Below are 20,623 nucleotides of genomic sequence, written 5' to 3'. Positions count from 1 at the left end.
AGCAGGGTTTGGTGGGGTCGTCGCCAGTAGCAGCGTGGGTTGGGCCACAGGGTGGTGGGTTGACGGGTCAGGGCGCGGCTGCATCGGTCCCCTGTGTCAGTACGCCGGTGTCAGTGTCGGTGCAAACCGAGAAGGAAAAGGAGTGTCGCGTGCATCTGGATGATCGGGCGCATGGCGAGGTGTATGTGTGTTTTGAGGGTTGGTTGGGAGCCCATTTGAAGAAGGAGGTGAAAGAGCGGATTTGGAAGGATGAATATGTGGAAATATTTTCGCTATTGCCTCTTGGGAAGTTTAATTTGGACAAAAGCAAGAAAGAGGATAGCAAAAAGGAAGAGGAAGAAAAGCGGAGGTGGCGCTTGATTCCTCAGACATTTGTAAATTGGCAGCAGGCATTCGCTATTTTGGCAAGTGTTATTGGGGAACAGGCCCATGATAATTGCTCCACGTTATTTTGCTATTTGGATGCTATCGGGGAGGCTTATAGAGTTTACGGCGGTCAGACGTGGCTGCGGTATGACGAGCAGTTTCGTCAGAGGAAAGCTGTGCGTACGGCTATCCGCTGGGACCAAAAAGACATTGGCTTGTGGATGCGTGTGATAGCGCAAAACAAGTCTGGGAGTTCCTTTCTTGGGGGGGCTGGAAGCACCAGCCAGAATAGCGGCACTGCCGGCTCTACGGGGGGTGGGGGTCAAGGGCAGTCGGGAACGCACAAAGCGGGGGTTTGCTGGCAGTTCAATGACGGCCAGTGTAAGTTTGGGGCCAACTGTAAATTTAAACACCTCTGCTCCAACTGCAACGGTACTTCACATGGGGCATCAAAGTGTTTTAAAAAAGGGAAGTCCAAATCCGGCGGGGGTAATTCGCAAGGGGGAGACTCCAGTGAATCTGGAAAGGATGGTCCCTTATCTAAGTAGATACCCTGATAGGGTAGGTGCGGGGTTGTTGTATTCCGGTTTTCAGGAGGGTTTTCGGATTCCGGATCCTCCGTTTGAAATCCCGTTTGTTTTGAAAAATTTGCGCTCTGCTTTGGAACATCCGTCAGTTGTTTCGGAGAAGATCCAAAAAGAAGTTTCATTGGGGCGCATGGCGGGCCCTTTCGTGTCTCCTCCTTTTCCGAATTTGGTCGTTTCCCCGCTGGGGGTTGTTCCGAAGAAGGAGCCTAATAAGTTTCGGCTCATTCAGCATTTGTCTTACCCACGGGCTAGGTCGGTTAACGACGGTATTGATCCAGAGATTTGTTCGGTGGTATACTCTTCATTTGATGAAGCAGCAAGTTGGGTCCGGAAATGTGGGCGCGGGGCACTGATGGCTAAGACGGATGTTGAATCCGCTTTTCGTTTGCTTCCGGTTCACCCAGACAGCGTGAGGTTGTTGGGCTGTTTCTGGGAAGACAGGTTTTTTGTAGATAGGTGTTTACCTATGGGTTGTTCTTTGTCTTGTGCGTATTTTGAGGCTTTTAGTTCTTTTCTTGAGTGGGTCGTGCGCGACGTCTCTGGTTGCGACTCAATAGTTCATTATTTGGACGATTTTTTGTGCATTGGCACTGCAGACTCTTCACGTTGTTCTAGGATTTTGAAAGCGATTGAGTGGGTGGCGGATCGGTTCGGGGTTCCGCTGGCGCCCGGGAAAACTGAGGGCCCCAGTACGTGTTTGCGTTTTCTGGGGATTGTCATCGATACTGTTGAATGGGAATTTCGGTTGCCGGAGGACAAGCTTGATGATTTGAGGTCTGAGGTGGTTCGGGCACGTCGGTTGCGGAAAATATCGTTGCGGGACCTTCAGTCGCTGTTGGGAAAGCTTAACTTCGCTTGTCGGGTGATGCCGATGGGTCGAGTTTTTTCACGTAGGCTGGCTAGCGCTACTTCGGGGGTTCGGGCTCCTCATCATTTTGTGAGATTGTCGGCGGAGCTCAGGGCCGATTTGGAGGTTTGGGAGTCCTTTTTGGAGAAGTACAACGGTCGTTCGTTGGTAATGGCTGAGGTGGTCTGCAACGATGCTCTGGATTTGTTTACGGATGCTGCAGGCGGATTCGGTTTTGGTGCCTATTTTGGCGGGCAATGGTGCGCCGGTCAGTGGCCTGCTGCTTGGGTTTCGGCGGGGTTGGTGCGTAACATCGCGTTGTTGGAGATTTTTCCGATTTTAGTGGCTGTTCATTTGTGGGGTCAGGAGTTTCGGAATCGGCGTGTTCATTTCAATTGCGACAACATGGGGGTTGTGAGCGCGATTAATGGTCTTACTGCATCGTCCCCTCCAGTGGTCAGAGTTTTGCAGAAGTTGGTGCTAGTATGTTTATCTTTGAATGCGCATGTGACGGCGACACATGTGCCCGGGGTGAAAAACGAGATAGCTGACTCTCTCTCTCGCTTACAGTGGGATCATTTTCGTTCCTTGGCCCCGGAGGCAGAGTTCGAGGGTGTGATTTGTCCGGAGGAATTGTGGAGGGTGGCTTTCGAGCCGCAGAGTCACTGATCGTATCGTCTTTGGCACCAAAAACCTGGGAGGCCTACCGGAATGTGTGGTGTGCGTGGGAAGAGGTCCTTACGGCTAGCTCCACCAGTGGGGTCAGGCTTGAGCAGGAGGGTTTGTTGCTGTCATGGTTGGGGCAGGGCGCAAACGAAGGTTGGTCTCGGGCAAAGGTGACACGTTTGTTGGCCGGATTGTCTTTCGGTTTTCGATTGCGCGGATGCAGGGATTTGACGAAAACGTTTTTGGTAAGACAGGCGGTGAAAGGTTTTCACCGCTTTTGGGGGGGTGGTGATTTAAGGCGGCCAGTGTCATTTAATATGCTTGAGCAATTGGGTCTGGTTTTGGAATCGGTATGCGCGGATGGTTATGAGGTTGCGTTGTTTCGTCTGGCTTTTTCCTTTGCATTTTTTGGGGCGCTGCGGATTGGGGAACTCGTGTCTCACAATAAAGAGTCAGTGGGCGGGTTGTTAGCCAGGGATGTGATTTTGACCGCTCAGGGCGTCGAATTTTGGCTGCGTAGGTCAAAAATGGACCAGTCTGGGAATGGCCGTCGAGTCGTGTTGGGGTCTCTGGTTCCGGTATGTGCCCGGTTCAGTGTTTACGGGGATTTTGGGACCTTCGTCCTAGTCTGGGTGGATCTTTGTTGTGTCACGCGGACGGTGGGAGTCTGTCTCGGTATCAGTTTGGTGCGGTGTTTAAGAAGTCAACTCGGCGTTTGGGATTGGATGATTCTAGGTTTGCTTCGCATTCTTTTCGGATTGGTGCGGCGACTGAGGCAGCTGGGCGTGGTTTGGGTCCCTCTTTCATTCAGCGTATCGGAGGTTGGAGGTCTAATCGTTATCGCAGTTATGTTCGGCCTTAGGGCGTGCGGAAGGCGCGTCCGGTTGGTGTGGTCCATGGGGTTGTCTTGATGTTGCAAGTGTTGGAGCGTTTTCTTTGCGATATGTTCTGTAAGTGTCGTTTTGTGTTTCAGGTTTGGGACCTCTGCTGGTCTGGATATTTGGTCACTCCTTTGTTTACTGGGGAGCAGTGAGAGCCGATGTCAGGACTGACGGCAGACAGCTGGGAATTTCCAGATCGGCGGCGGTGGTGCGGTGGATCGGATTTCGGGGCCTGGCGTGGCGTCGGGTGTTGCCGGAAATTCAAGAGTGTGTTCGTTTGGACCGGGCACTGGATGTTCTTGTTATCCATGCTGGGGGTAATAATCTGGCTGTCCGTCCCTTCCGGGAATTGATCAAGGACATTAAGCAAGATTGCTTGCGGTTGTGGGTGACTTATCGGGAAGTCACGATTGTGTGGTCTGAGATCGTGCCACGCAGGCGTTGGCGGTCCATGAGATCATTGGAGAAGGTCAACCGGGCCAGGATCAAGGTTAATAGAGCGGGGTCCGCTTTTATAGTTAAAAACGGGGGAGTTGCCGTGCGACATTTTGACTTGGAGAAGGGTGAGGGTGATTACTGGTTAGCGGATGGTATTCACTTGAATGCAGTGGGTTCCGATATTTGGGCCCTTGCCCTTCAGGAGGGTATTGAGAAGGCTGTCGCTTGGCGGGTTGTGGGGGTCTCGGGTCATTGAGGTGTTCAAAGGCCCCTCGTTGTGGCGGTTTTTGGGGGAGGGGTAGTCCTTGAAGTCGGTGGAAATTGGTTGGCTGCTGTGGCCATAAAATTCCAAAAAGAAATATCGGTGTCCGTGTATTAGTTGGCGCCGAGGTGGGGGTGGTCATTTTATGGTCACGGTGGGGTTTTGGGGGTAAATCAAGATACTTGATATCCCCGTACGAGGTAAATACTTGACAATACCAACGTCAAGAAATGGCCGGAGTGAGCCTCCCAACCCCCTGGAGGAGGCGTGGACGGAGGCCAACATGACGGGGGGTTGGAAGTTAGTGAGGGAAGGGGAAGGGTTAAAGGGGAGGGGGAGCTAGGGGGTATTTAAGGCAGGGTCTGGGGGTAGCTCGCCCTCTGTTCCTGTTACCCAGCTCCTGAGCAGTCCCACCCTCCCTCCCTTTTTTCTTTTGGGTTGGTAGTACGTGATTTTAGTTTGGGTCATGGCGGTTTTTGGGGGAGGGGGAGTCCTTGAAGTCGGTGGAAATTGGTTTGGGAGACTCTCTGGGTAGGGTCTCCTTCATTTAAAGGTATGCTGGTCGTGATCTGGTGAAAGGTGGATGGGGAGTTTTCCGTCGGAAGAGGGCGGATCCCCAAGGAGTTTGTGGACAACATCTACTGGTGTGCTGGTGCTCCCGAGCCTGTGGGGTAACGGCTGGGAGCAAATGGTTGGGGGTTGTCCACGATATCTGGTTATTTCACCACGATCTTGTGACTTCAAGGACTTCTCCTTCAAGGGGTTAATTTCATTGTACTCATGTTGGTTATGATACAATGTTTATTGGTGTGTATTGTTATAATAAAAGGCTGCTGTGGCCATAAAATTCCAAAAAGAAATATCAGTGTCCATGTATTAGTTGGCACCGAGGTGGGGGTGGTCATTTTATGGTCACGGTGGGGTTTTGGGGGTAAATCAAGATACTTGATATCCCCGTACGAGGTAAATACTTGACAATACCAACGTCATGGTTAGACGGAGACCTGGAGAGGCGTACAAGCTACAGTGTCTTGCACCCACTGTGAAATTTGATGGATGATCAGTGATGATCTGGGAATGCTTCAGCAAGGCTGGAATTGGGCAAGTTAATCTTTGCAAAGGACGTATGAATCAAGCCACATACAAGGTTATCCTGGAAAAACAGTGGATTCCTTCTGCTCAGGCAATGTTCCCCAACTCTGAGGACTGGTTTTTCCAGCAGGACAATGCGCCATTCCACACAGCTAGGTCAATAAATGCGTGGATGAAGGACCACCACATCAAATCCCTGTCATGGCCAGCCCAATCTCCAGACCTGAACGCCATTGAAAACCTCTAGAATGTAATCAAGAGGAAGATGGATAGTCACAAGCCATCAAACAAAGAACTGCTTAAATTTTTGTACCAGGAGTAGCATAAGGTCACCCAAAAGCAGTGTGAAAGACTGGTGGAAAGCAGCCAAGACGCATGAAAGCTGTGATTAACAATTATGGTTATTCCACAAAATATTGATTTCTGAACTCTTCCTGAGTTAAAATATTAGCAATGTTGTTTCTAAATGATTATGAACTTGCTTTCTTAGCATTATTTGAGGTCTGCAAGCACTGCATTTTTTGTTATCTTGACCATTTCTCATTTTCTGAAAATAAATACAAAATTTAGTGCTTGGAAATTCAGAGACATGTTGTCAGAAGTTTATAGAATAAAAGAGCAATTTACATTTTACTCAAAAATATACACTACCTATAAAGAGAAAAATCAGACAAACTGAAAATTTTGCAGTGGTCTCTTGATTTTTGCCAGATATATATATATATATATATATATATATAAACATTGCACTCACTGCTTATATAATGCTGCAGTTTGGTTGCGTCGGCGCACCGTCAAAAAGGCGCATGCACTGCCAAACGCATACTGCGCACGGCCTGCGCCCCCTTTGATAAAGATAGGGGACGCAGGGCGCATGCAGCGTCATGCGCCGGTGGGCGGAGCTACCGGCGGGGGCGCGACAGGGGGGGGCTTAGCGGCGGCCGTGCGCAGGCCGTCGCTGCGCTCATAAACGCTAGTGTGAAACTAGCCTAAGTGGCAAATATGTGTGAACATTGAGGATTAAAGGTGAAATTAGAGTTTGATTTTTTCAGTCAATGGGATGACAATCAGGTGGGAGTGTGTGGTCTGTTTCTTTTTTTTTTTTTTTTATAAAGAGCAGGGGGATCTATCAAAGTTTTATCTTCATAATACATTTATGGAAGTGTATTATGGTATGAACAAAGAAGATTTCTAAGGACCTCAGAAGTTGTTACTGCTGATCAGGCTGGAAAAGTTTACAAAATCATCACTAACATTTTTGGATTGAACTAATATACAGTCACACCATTATTACAGCTATCCAGGATTGATTGACCAATACCAATCAAGATCCCTCCCTGAGCAAAACATATAATAATCCATAAGGTCACAAAGGAACCCAAGGAAACCTCTAAGCAACTAAAGGCCTTTCTCATGTTAGGTAATATTAATGTTCACGAATCCACCATCAGGAGGACAATGAACAACCATGTTGTGTACATGGCAGGACATCAATTAGTAAGTTTGTTAAAGATCACATGGACAAGACATGAGGTTATTGGAGCAATGTTTTGTGGATGGATGAAAACAAAATAGAGAATTTTGATTTAAAGGAGAAGCGTTTGGAGAAAGAAAAATACTGTCTGTATGACATCACAAAACCTCATACTATCTGTTAAAACAAGTACTGCAAATTCTAAAGGAAAATTGCATGACATATATCCATGAGCTTAATCTCTAGAGAACATGGGTCATGCAGCAAGAAAGTGGCCAAAGCTCACAAGTTGTTCTACAAAAGAATGGTTAAAGAAGAATAAAGGTAAAGTTTTAGAAAGGACAAGTCACAGCCCTGACCTTAATCCTATAGGAATGTTGTGCACAGTGGCGTAACTAGTCTCATAAGCCCTGATGCAAGATTTGGATGCCCCCTCCATCCTGGAATATATATCCTTCAACCTGGTACATATATACTGAATGCCCTCCACACTGGTATATATGTCCCTCATCCTGGCCCCTATACTGGTAAATATCCTCCATACTGGTATACGCCCTTTATCCTTGGTCCCATCCTGATATATATACCCCATCCTAGTATACAATGGGTACGGAAAGTATTCAGACCCCTTTAAATTTTTCACTCTTTCTTTCTTTGCAGCCATTTGGTAAATTCAAAAAAGTTCATTTTTTTTTCTCATTAATGTACACTCTGCACCCCATCTTGACTGAAAAAAAACAGAAATGTAGAAATTTTTGCAAATTTATTAAAAAAGAAAAACTGAAATACTAGCTTCGCTCGTGCGAAATTTTCGCACATTGGTCGTCGGGGGCGCAGGCAATTTCAGAAAAAGCAAGCTGGTCAAATGTAAATGTATTTCATGAGATGATGGACACAGACAGGTATTTATATATGTAGATTGGTAACACAATAAATTGGTTTGATAAGTAGAGGCCAAAAAATGTCTTCCGGTTGAGGTGCCACCTGCAGGTCATTGATTCTTTCTGCAGGTTTATGAAAATGAATGTTTAATCTGTATTTAGTGATAAAATCGTGAATTTATTGAAAAAGAAAAACTGAAATATCACATGGTCATAAGTATTCAGACCCTTTGCTCAGACACTCATATTTAAGTCACATGCTGTCCATTTCCTTGTCATCCTCCTTGAGATGGTTCTACTCCTTCATTGGAGTCCAGCTGTGTTTAATTAAACTGATAGGACTTGATTTGTAAAGGCACATGTGGCGCCCCTGAGGGTCCAGTCGCCACAGAGGTACTGCACCTCACCCAGAGGTGTGGTATCCCACAACCAGGTAAGGTGAATGCACCCAACCAGACTCCAACACCCGCATGCCACACACACCAGTAGTGTAGCAGAGCACCCTTTATGTTCCCTGCTTGGAACAGGAAGTTTGCTGGGAGGTGGCGGAGCGTAGCTTGAGGGGAGAAAGATAGAAAGCAAGGTCAGATCCCTCTGAGGGAGGGAAGGAGAAGGATGTGTCTGCAGCAGCTCTACAGATTAGAGTCTGCTGGACAGACTGGATTACAAAGGAAGCTCCCTAGGAAAGAAGGTTCTTCTGAGACACGGCTGGAGCATACTCCCCGTGGGTCCCTTATCCACGCTGACTACAGGTCAGGTGGAGGGAGAAATTGGTCGCAAAGGGAACGGCCCCTAGCCTAGTTCGCATACCTCAGGGCGCTACTAGCAAGCCGATAGCTTTGGTTACTATATGGACCATCGCCCCTACCACAGTTAGTCCGACTGGAAAGGCGGCTATATAGGATCACAGAAACGGTGAGGCGTTGTCTGACAGGATTCGCAGGTGCTGGCCCAGAACGATAACTGTGAAGTGCTGGAAAGGAAGGAAGGAGTTAAAGCAGCATATTGTTTGGAGACGGCCAAGAAAGGTACATACTGACAGGGAGAGCTGGAAGGGTGTACTTCATCTTATCTGGCAGTTGTCTGGACCCCTCACCTGGAAAACGCAGCATTGAAGCGGGCACCTGTACTGCAAACAGAACTGTGAGTAAAGCCATTGGAACTGCATCCAACTGAGTCAATTGTCTCCTTTCCTGCACCTCTCACCCAGCTCTGCTAAATCTTCCTCTCTATAATACCTCACCATCTACCAACGCATCTCTACTGCCCTGGGACTACAGCTCTACCTGTGGAGAGCTTCAACAACTCTGCTGCATCATAACATCTGTCCCAGAGAAGCAACACTGCAGAGGTGGTCATTCTGACCAGAATACCACAGGTGGCGGCACAAATCATTACATAAACTTTATCCCCAATCAATACTCCCCTTTTACATGACCGCCTGAGGCCACGGAACGGGTTACTGCCACTGTGACACATCCCTTAAAGACGACAGGCCCGGTACCGAGTATCCCACGGCCTCTGGGGCGCGTCACACACACCTGTCTATATAAGACCTTACAGCTCACAGTGCATGTCAGACCAAATGAGAATCATGAGGTCAAAGTAACTGGCCAAGGAGCTCAGAGACAGAATTGTGGCAAGTCACGGATCTGGCCAAGGTTACAAAAGAATCTCTGCAGTACTCAAGGTTCCTAGGAGCACAGTGGCCTCCATAATCCTTAAATGGAAGACGTTTGGGACCACCAGAAGTCTTCCTAGACCTGGCCGTCCAGCCAAACTGAGCAATCGTGGGAGAAGACCCTTGGTGAGAGAGGTAAAGAAGAACCCCAAGATCACTGTGGCTGAGCTCCACATATGCAGTATGGAAATGGGAGAAAGTTCCACAAAGTCAACTATCACTGCAGCCCTCCACCAGTCGGGCCTTTGTGGCAGAGTGGCCCGACGGAAGCCTCTCCTCAGTGCCAGACATTTGAAAGCCCACATAGAGTTTGCTAAAAAACACATGAAGGACTCCCAGACTATGAGAAATAAGATTCTCTGGTCTGATGAGACAAAGATAGAACTTTTTGGTGATAATTCTAAGCAGTATGTGTGGAGAAAACCAGGCACTGCTCATCACCTGCCCAATACAATCCCAACAGTGAAACATGGTGGTGGCGGCATCATGCTATGGGGGTGTTTTTCAGCTTCAGGGGCAGGACGGCTGGTTGCAATTGAAGGAAACATGAATGCGGCCAAGTACAGAGATATCCTGGATGAAAACCTCTTCCAGAGTGCTCTGGACCTCAGACTTGACCGAAGGTTCACCTTCCATCAAGACAATGACCCTAAGCACACAGCTAAAATAACAAAGGAGTAGCTTCAGAACAACTCTGTGACCATTCTTAACTGGCCCAGCCAGAGCCCTGACCTAAACCCAATTGAGCATCTCTGGAGAGAACTGAAAATGGCTGTCCACCAATGTTCACCATCCAACTGGAGCTGGAACTGGAGAGGATCTGCAAGGAAGAATGGCAGAGGATCCCCAAATCCAGGGGTGAAAAACTTGTTGCATCATCCCAAGAAGACTCGTGGCTGTACTAGCTCAAAAGGTGCTCTATTCTATTATTTCTAAACACTGTTTTTCAGTGATTACTTTGTATCACCGTTCATACTGCACCCACACACAAATCATATACCATTTGAAAGGTAAACTTCCTCCCTTCAGCAAGAAAATAGCCAAACAAACCACACATCCATGATTTGATCACAAAATATAGTTTAAACATTAAATTTTCATAAACCTGCAGTAAGTAAAAATGACCTGCAGGTGGCACCACAGTACCCCAAAGCACAATACCACAAAGCTGCTTACAGACATCACAAACAAATCCAAAGATTTGCCTTGGGGGATTTCCAGCTTGCCTAACTGCTTGCCCAGCCTATTTAGCCACATTGGAGGACTGCACACTTCACTGTAGGTGAGGCACATATGCAAACACATTTTTAAACTTGCACTGCCTATTGAATTGCACACTTGCTCCATTCATACTCCACCCACACAAACAAATGATACACCATTTGAAAGGTCAAATTACCTGCAGGTGGCAGCACACTACCCCAAAGCACGCTACCACAAAGCTGCTTACAGACATTACAAACAAAACCAAGCATTTGCCTTGGTGTCTTTCCAGCTTACTCAGGTGCTTGCCCAGCCTATTTCAGGCACATTGGAGGATTTCACACTTCACTGCAGGTGAGTCACATATGCAAACACATTTGTATACATGCACTGCTTTTTCGGTGATTACTTCGCCCCACACACACAAAGGATACATCATTTGAAAGGTAAACTTGCTCCCTTCAGCAAGAAAAGAGCCAAACAAACCACACATCCACGATTTTATCACTAAATACAGATTAAACATTCATTTTCATAAACCTGCAGAAAGAATCAATGACCTGCAGGTGGCACCTCAACCGGAAGACATTTTTTGGCCTCTACTTATCAAACCAATTTATTGTGTTACCAATCTACATATATAAATACCTGTCTGTGTCCATCATCTCATGAAATACATTTACATTTGACCAGCTTGCTTTTTCTGAAATTGCCTGCGCCCCCGACGACCAATGTGCGAAAATTTCGCACGAGCGAAGCTAGTATTTCAGTTTTTCTTTTTTAATAAATTTGCAAAAATTTCTACATTTCTGTTTTTTTTCAGTCAACATGGGGTGCAGAGTGTACATTAATGAGAAAAAAAAGAAACTTTTTTGAATTTACCAAATGGCTGCAATGAAACAAAGAGTGAAAAATTTAAAGGGGTCTGAATACTTTCCGTACCCACTGTATGTCCCTAATCCTTGTCACCATCCTGGTATATATATATCCCCCATCCTGGTATATGTCCCCAATTCTGCCACTGTTCTTTAATGTATAGTAAAAAAAATAAACCATTATACTCAACCGGGGCCATACATAGAAGTCATGGGGCCCCATAGCAGAAGTATAATGTACTGCCCATAGTCCTCCATATAGTATAATGCAGCCCTCATAGTCCTCCATATAATATAATTCATTCCACAGTTCTTCATATAATAAACTGAACTCCCATATTGCTCCATATACTATAATGCACCTCCATATGTAATGCACAGCCCATAATCCTCCATATTAGTATAATACACAGCCTATGTCTTTCATATAATATAACGCACAGCCCAGTCCTTCACATAGTATAATACACGGCCCATATTCCTCCATATAGTATAGCGCACCTCCATATACAGGGTGGGCCATTTATATGGATACACCTAAATAAAATGGGAATGGTTGGTGACCCAGATCGGCGCTGAATTTGCAGAATGGATAAAACAAAAATTGGAACAGGACCCTCAGTTTACACAGAACATTATGCTCAGTGATGAGGCAACCTTTTTTGGGTGGGCTATTTATATGGATACACCTAAATAACATGGGAATGGTGACAGTTTTCATGCGTAGGATGTCTTGCATTGAAATCTGCTGCAATGACCCGGGTACTGCGTTCACCAGACATCAACACAATTTCTATCCGCTCCTCACGTGCTTGTTAACCTTCGCGACATGTCAATGGCTGTAAACAAGCAGAAACTTGTAAATAACTTATGAAAGAATAAAGATACGTTAAAACCAAGCACACCATTGTTTTTCTTGTGAAATTCTCAAAAAGTTTGATGTGTCACATGACCCTCTTCCCATTGAAAAAAATAAAGTTGGATCCAAAATGGCCAGCTCCAAAATGGCCGCCATGGTCACCACCCATCTTGAAAAGTTCTTCACCTCCCATATACTAATGTGTCACAAACAGGAAGTTGATATCACCAACCAATACCATTTTATTTAGGTGTATCCATAAAAATGGCCCACCCTGTATAATGCACAGCCCATATTCCTCCATATTAGTATAATACACAGCCTATATCTGTCATGCCCATAGTCATCCATGTAGTATAATGCACAGCCCATAGTCATCCATGTAGTATAATGCACATCCCATAGTCATCCATATAGTGTAATGCACAGCTCAGTCATCCATGTAGTATAATGCACGGTCCATAGTCATCCATGTAGTATAATGAACAACCCATAGTCATCCATGTAGTATAATGCACAGTCCATAGCCATCCATACAGTATGATGCAGAGCCCTTAGTCATCCATGTTGTATAATGCACAGCCCATAGTCATCCATGTAGTATAATGCACAGCCTATAGTCATCCATGTAGTATAATGCACAGCCCATAGTCATCCATGTAGTATAATGCACAGCCCATAGTCATCCATGTAGTATAATGCACAGCTCATAGTCATGCATGTAGTATAGTGCACAGCCCATAGTCATCCATGTAGTATAATACACGGCCCATAGTCATCCATGTAGTATAATGCACAGCCCATAGTCATCCATGTAGTATAATGCACAGCTCATAGTCAAGCATGTAGTATAGTGCACAGCCCTTAGTCATCCATACAGTATAATGCATAGCCCATAGTCCTCCATGTAGTATAATGCACAGCCTATAGTCATCCGTGTAGTATACTGCACAGCCCATAGTCATCCATGTAGTATAATGTACAGCCCATAGTCATCCATATAGTATAATGCACGGCCCATAGTCATCCATGTAGTATAATGCACAGCCCATAGTCATCCATGTAGTATAATGCACATCCCATAGTCCTCCATGTAGTATAATTCACAGCCCATAGTCATCCATGTAGTATATTTCACAGCCCATAGTCATCCATGTAGCATAATGCACATCCCATAGTCATCCATCTAGTAGTATGGTCATGGGCACCATGTACTCAGTGATTTAAAAAAATACTCGCCTTCCCTCCATTCCCCCACCGGGCAGCATTCACTTCTGAAGCCAACAGCTGACTTCAGCGTGCAAGCCACAGGAGAGCATGATGTCATTTCTATGCGCCCCCGGTCACGTGCATGTCAGCATCAGCTGCTGGCCTCTGATTGGCTGGCAGCGTGTATTGCGGCACATGGACCCGATGGGACTGTATGCTGCAATACACTTCAGCTGAATAATATGTGCAGTTAAAGACCAGTTGAATTGGCGGCCCTGTTGGAAATTTTGCAATGGGGCTCATGAGTTTCAAGTTATACCACAGCTAAATGGCTTATAAACTTTCAAACACCACTGTACAATAAATATGCAGTATCCATTATGGCCACAAGTGTTAGGGACGGCGGAACACACTAAATATAAATAATAGGAAGTGCGTTCGCCGCCCGGGGTCCACCGTGCAGTAGGTGTAACAACCGCTGCTGAGTAATGGCAGACTCGCTATATGGCGGTGTACTGCACTCGGGTTAAACGTCACCCAAGGTGCGCAGAGCGGACTCTGTTAAATTCACAGAGGCGCTAAAGCATAAACGCCGAGCCTGTTAGCTTCACAGGTCTCAGCTGGCGTGCACACACGGTATATGGTCACAGGACTCGGCCCAAGGCAGAGGTCGGTGTCTGTCCTGACCTACCGTGCGTGCGGCGTCGCTACCGCGGACGCTGGTAAGTGCTGCTAACTGCAGCGCGGCGGTAACTACTGCCGCTGTACGACAGTGCCGTGAGGCATCACACTATCGGACGCTAGTGTAGCGGTGCGGTGTGCACTGTGGCGTATGGCTTGCCACTGACGGGCGCTGACTATAACTCTAATTCCCTATCCACATGCGTAATATCAGAGGGAAGGGGTTTCAAATGAGTCAGTCACCAGAGTCATACATCCATCACCATTCACACATAGCAAGTATAGTCTATACTAGAGCATGGGTGAGCGGCCATGCGGGCCTTTTATAGCCATGCGTTTCCGGGACCTTCCAGACCTCTGAGATGGGCCAATCAGATCAGGACAAGGACCTGAGCACGTGACCCCCGATCTCCACTGGGTGATTGTCTCGTGGGCATGCCCAGTAGCGCGGCAAGAGGACTTAGCCTCTGGAGTGGTTTCCTGCAAAGCAGGCTGCGCTACCATTGCTGGTCCAGAGGTGGCAGCAACATCCAGACCCAGAGAGCTGGTCTGAGCAGGGTGCCTGGATCACTGAGATTGCTGTGCAGGTCCCTGAGTGGTTGGAAAGGAATGGGAGACTGCTGGATGTATGGCTCTGGATTCCTGCTGTGCAGCTGCAGGAACCCGACGCCTAACGACAAGTGTCCAGAAGGAGAAAAATAAGATACACTACTTACATAAAAGTATGTGGCCCCTCCATATTTTCATTCCAGAAGCTTTCTGATCTCCCATTCTACTCCCATAGATTTTAACATAGAGTCTTCCCCTCTGCAGATATAACGGTTCTGGCTCTTCTGTGAACAATTTCTACAAGATTTTGGAGGCATCTGTGGGAATTTTTGCCCCTTCATCCACAAGACCATTTGTGAGGTCAGACTCTGATGTTGGAGGGAGGTTGGGCTCAGAATCTCCATTATAGTGTTGAATGGGGCTGAGGTCCGGGCTCTGTGAGGCCGCTCAGTCATAGGGAACAGAAAAGGGTCCTTCACCAAGCTGTTCCCACAAAGCTGAAGCTATGATTGTCTTGTGATGAAGAATTAAGATTTCATTTCACTGAAACTAAGGGACCCAGGCCGCCCCCTGATAACAGCCCATAAATGATCTCTTAAATCATGCAAAATATAACATGGTCTCAAAAAACTGCCCCTATGTGTAGACATGCGGCGCCCCCTGCTGTTCTTATGGTTCCCTTTGAGAATGTCCACCAGATCCAGAGTTACCAGCATTGGGGTTGGCCTATTTTAGATGAGGTCTGTCTGAGCCCTGCACCCTTTTTGTCCCAAGAAATGTGCAAATGTTCAGTTCTGGAGACAAGAAGATGCTCAAGTGTTCTGATTCTTCTTGGTTCTCCACACAATAGCAGGAATCATTCCTCTTCTCCATGTAGAAGAGGAGCAGGGAAATTGGCCCGGTCTCCTGAGCGTGTGAGACCACCAGCACAAGACACAGGTAGATGGTCTGAGAGATGACAGCAGCATTGGTTATGCTAGCAATCAAAATCACAATGGACAGCGCTCAGCTTTCTACGCAGGTCCATAGACTTTCATGCTTCATCGAAGCTTCATTCACACAAGCGTCATAAGACCCCCATTCTCATTATTAGTGGGGGCATCACTGGAGAAACCCTCCGCTAAAAAGACTCTTATCACCTGTAGAAAACTCACATGTTCTAAGTTTTTGACACTGGGGAAATCCTTCAAAATACAAAATTTCATTATGTGGCCCTGATGTCATGTAAATCATCTCCGAGAACATAGTCACCAAACTAGAGCACCAGGAAATTTGGCGTCAACCCCTACACCACCCTCCAGCTCCAGAAATATTGCCTCCTTAGACCACCAGGGTTAAGCAGAGTGTGAAAAAATACAAATAAGTCAATATTTATATGGTGGGATCTACTGTTCACCCAAGGTACGACACTGTGCAAAACAACAGCCTTGAGACAGAAATGTAACCGGTACACAATAGGCTAATCTACAGTCATATGTCCAAGAACGCACACGTGTTACCGAGAGTTGTGTAACATGGCGCGCTGCATTGTCCTCTATTGTCTATCTATCCATCTATCTATTATCTATCTATTATCTATATATTATCTATATGTTTATCTATTATCTATCTGTCTATTATCTATCTGTTTATCTATCTATTATCTATCTTTCTGTCTATTATCTATATATTATCTATCTATCCATCTATTATCTTTTATCTATCTATTATCTATTATATATAATCTATTATCTATCTATTATCTATCTTTCTGTCTATTATCTATTATCTATATATTATCTATCTATCCATCTATCTATTATCTTTTATCTATCTATTATCTATTATATATCATCTATTATCTAGCTATCTATTATTTATCTATTTATTATCTATGTATCTATAGATGGGTATTAATAGGATCTAGCTATCTATCTGTATGTATACAGTATGTATCCATCAAAGACAGTTACTAGAAAGATTGATAGATACACAATAGATTTAGGATAGACAACTTTGTAGATTATTTGATATGACATATATGTATATATCTAGTATGTCTATCTCTCTTTATATATCATATCTCTATCTATCTATTATCTATCTATTATCTATCGATCTATTATCTTTCTATCTACCATCTTTCTATCTATTATCTATCTATTATCTATCTATCATCTATCTATTATCTATCTATCTATTTATCTATTATCTATCTATCTATTATATATCTATCTATCATCTATCTATTATCTATCTATCTATTTATCTATTATCTATCTATCTATCATCTGTCTGTTATCTATCTATATATCTATCTATAATCTATCTATTTTCTATCATTTATCTAACTATTTCTTATCTGTCTTTGAAAGAAAAATATCACAAAGTGATAGTTAGCGAATGTTCGGTTCGCCTTGATTTTGGGTCGCCTCCTGTAGGTGCTTTACCCTTACAGGTAAGTTGAGGTGACTTTTTCTGACCGTCCGCTGTCCTATAACACACAGTATAGTAATATCACAGAATGTATATAGTATAATCTACAGTTGCCTGTATGTACTAACCGGAATATGACCATCACTATGATAATTTCCATAAGTTGGCTTTGACCGTTCCCTACAATCGCCCATCCACATCTACACCATTTCCAAAGCTTCTAACTAGACTGAGATGTGCAATGTGACAAACTCCACTCTGCTACATCCCGCTACACACAGACAATGTGAAGGTGACTGAGCTCTCCTTCATTTCTCATTCAGAAAAGAAAAAGTTCTGCACCCCATCATACCTCCCCCTGCACCCCATCATACCTCCCCCTGCACCCCATCATACCTCCCCCTGCACCCCATCATACCTCCCCCTGCACCCCATCATACCTCCCCCTGCACCCCATCATACCTCCCCCTGCACCCCATCATACCTCCCCCTGAATGTAGAAGACACCTCAACTTCCTCCAGACATGCAGTAACTTTATCATGCAGAATTCAAGAACAGATAAGACCCCAGTCACCAGTGCAGAAGACCCCCAAATGCTGCATTCATTGGCCTGGATGAGGCGCTCACCTCTGTGCAGTCAGCTGCTGCCAGTGCCAGCCTGTGGGTGTCTGCTCCAGCCCTCAGGAATATCTGCAGCTGCTAATGACAGGATACAGAGGAGATCCAATGTCTCCAGAGCTGCTTCTTCTTGTCTTGGCTTGCAGGGTAGAGTGCACTGAGCAGAGGAGGCTGTCTGTCTCACACTGACTGTCTACCTCCTTGGACATTGCTTGAGCCTCACTGATCTCAGTCTGGCTTGCTTGTCCCTGGTTGCACAGACTCATCTCTCTGCCTCTCCCTCCCCTACTTGTCCTTTCCATTCTGCCCCCTCCCATGCATGGGTTTTTTTTCCCGTCTCACTTCTTTTTTTTATGTCTGTCCCTCACTGTTCTTGACTCATCTCCCACAGATCTCATCCTACCCTCTCCCCTGCTCTCCCAGCCTCTGCCTATACATCTTCTTTATTTCCCACAAGCCCTCCTCTCCTCCCACTTACAGAATTCTCTCTCTCTGATTCCATCTCTCACACTTATTTTCATTAAAAGTGACATCGGTCGCCCCCAAGGCGCCAAGAAGGTGACCCCCACCGTCACCCCCTCCAGGAAAGTGCGCTACCTTAGGTGCCTTATATATATATTTCGCATTGGAACTTTTTTTTTCTTCCTTGCTGGCCGCACTCTGTAATCATCTCGAAGAAATAATGTGGATTTCAGCGTATCCTTATTCCCAGCTGCCTGAATTTATCCCTGCAAGCAAGGAACTGAATAATTCTCAGACCCTTAGGAAAGACACCGGCGTAATAAATACATAGGATTATTCTCCTATAAAGCTCCCACGTCGCCCTTTAGCTCAGCATGCTAATGAAAACTTCAGAGCGCAGCCATGTAGATTAACCAGTGCGGCAGATTTCCACGTATACTAACCCAGGTATGGGGACAATGATTCAGAAAGTCCCAGATTATTATGTGCGCTGCGGCGGTAAAAGTTATGCTATAATCCTGAGGAGGAAAGGCCCGGGATTAACATGTAGACAACCAAATTACTGAGAAACTTAGATACCAGGAATATTTAATATTATCACTTAGTATAATACTGTAAAAATGTTTAAATTAACTATATCCTCATACATAAGGCCAGTATTATAGTAGTTATATTCTTGTACATAGGGGCAGTATTATAGTAGTTATATTCTTGTACATAGGGGCAGTATTATAGTAGTTATATTCTTGTACATAGGGGGCAGTATTATAGTAGTTATATTCTTGTACATAGGGGACAGTATTATAGTAGTTATATTCTTGTACATAGGGGCAGTATTATAGTAGTTATATTCTTGTACATAGGGGACAGTATTATAGTAGTTATATTCTTGTACATAGGGACAGTATTATAGTAGTTATATTCTTGTACATAGGGGCAGTATTATAGTAGTTATATTACTGTATATAGGGGCAGTATTATAGTAGTTATATTCTTGTATATAGGGGCAGTATTATAGTAGTAATATTCTTGTACATAGGGGCAGTATTATAGTAGTTATATTCTTGTACATAGGGACAGTATTATAGTAGTTATATTCTTGTACATAGGGGCAGTATTATAGTAGTTATATTCTTGTACATAGGGACAGTATTATAGTAATGTCCCATGTGGTTTAATGACCACTGTGTCCACTAGGGGGCGCTGTGTGGATGTCCCAAGAGAACGGATGAGTGGCAGAATCCTGAAGGATAGTTATGTATCTCAAAGTGGGTGGCTTTGAGATGGAGACTTGTGTATGTGTGATCAGCAATATCATTGCTGAGGTGTTGTTTCTAAGTGTAAGGGAGAAGTCTTCAGGTAACTTAGAGATATGGGCGGGTTCTGGTTACCTACAAATCCACCCAGGGGTGTGTCTGATAACGCCTATAGTAAAAGGCTATGTGAGTATGTGAAGGGCCTGTGATGAGGTCATAGCCATGTGACCCAGTGGGCGTGGCTATGGACCATATTAGGTGTCCAGGGTAGGTCACAAGGTGTGATTGCTGGGACCTGATCGGTCCAGTTTAGAAGGTCCTGTGAGGAGAAGGATCTCCTGGCTAACAGCCTGTGGAGCGGCTGTGTGAGCATTGGCGATGTGTGCCTGAGAGCTCCCTGGAGGGAACTAACGTATGCGATGGTGAAGCCGCATAAGGAACCCTGACGTGGGTGAGATAACCCTGGGGCTAAATAGCCTGTTTAATGGACGCTATGTTGTTATGTGAAGCTATATAATGGATGCTACGCTGTTGTATATTGCTGCTGTGGTTTATGATGGTGAATAAACCTCACAGACTGATATGGTTTTATGGAAAACCCATACCGGATGTGATTTATTTGCTGCCAAGCGAGTGTCCCCCAACCTTGAATGACAGCGCTACCTCACAATTGGTGGAGAAGGCTATGGGCAGTGGTGTAGCCTTGTTGCTGGGAGCAATGGATAAGGAATGCAAAATTCGGTGGCAAAGAGCAACGCTGAGCCAGGAGGGCTGACGGTAGTGGAAGCCGTGTGATGTGCTGCTGATCGGCCACGTGTGAGCAGAGCCTGTGACGGCCTGCAAGTGGGGAAGCCACTGTCCGGCTGTGGTTCTGGAAAACCGTGGGGCGGCCTAGTGAGTAAGGCACTGTCCAGATCGGTGAGCCCAGTGCGGCCGCTTCCCCAGGAGAAAGAGACTGGTAATTGCTAGTGTGCCTCTGCGGAGAAGAGGTACCCGAGGACCTGTGTGGGCAACACAGGAGTAACGGACTGGTGTTCGTGTGGTACTGACCTGGGTCAATGAGTAAAACGGTGACCCGTGTGGCCGACACAGGTATCGGACAGGTGTTCGTGTGGTACTGACCTGGGTCAGTGAGGAAGACAGTGTACCTGGAGGGTTCAGTGAGGAAAGGTCCTGGAGGGTCAGCCCTGGGAGCAGAGTCGGATCCCAGGAGCACGTGGTGTGACCTTGGACCTGGTGAGGCACGAGTGTTGGGCAATCTCAGGCAGAGACAGAGGTCCTGAAGAGCACCCGCCGAGCCCCTGGACCTGGTGAGGCCGG

The 20,623-nt window shown here is 45.7% G+C and overlaps 1 protein-coding gene across 2 annotated transcripts in view; it reads right to left on the bottom strand.

Annotated features, from left to right (window-relative positions):
* Positions 1–17,980, bottom strand: part of ZBTB7C (zinc finger and BTB domain containing 7C) — a 238,261-nt gene extending 220,281 nt beyond the window's left edge. For both annotated transcript variants that reach the window (XM_073584756.1, XM_073584754.1), the window contains exon 1: positions 17,595–17,980. The gene's annotated coding sequence lies outside the window, so the exon portion shown is untranslated. The remainder of the gene's footprint in view (positions 1–17,594) is intronic.
* Between the last annotated feature and the right edge of the window lie 2,643 nt (positions 17,981–20,623).

This window comes from Dendrobates tinctorius, unplaced genomic scaffold (genome assembly GCF_039654945.1).
Source record: "Dendrobates tinctorius isolate UK_male_01 unplaced genomic scaffold, ASM3965494v1 ptg000085l, whole genome shotgun sequence".
NCBI lineage: Eukaryota > Metazoa > Chordata > Amphibia > Anura > Dendrobatidae > Dendrobates > Dendrobates tinctorius.
Note: the sequence above shows the minus strand (reverse complement) of the source record. Positions and strands in the feature narration are given on the sequence as shown.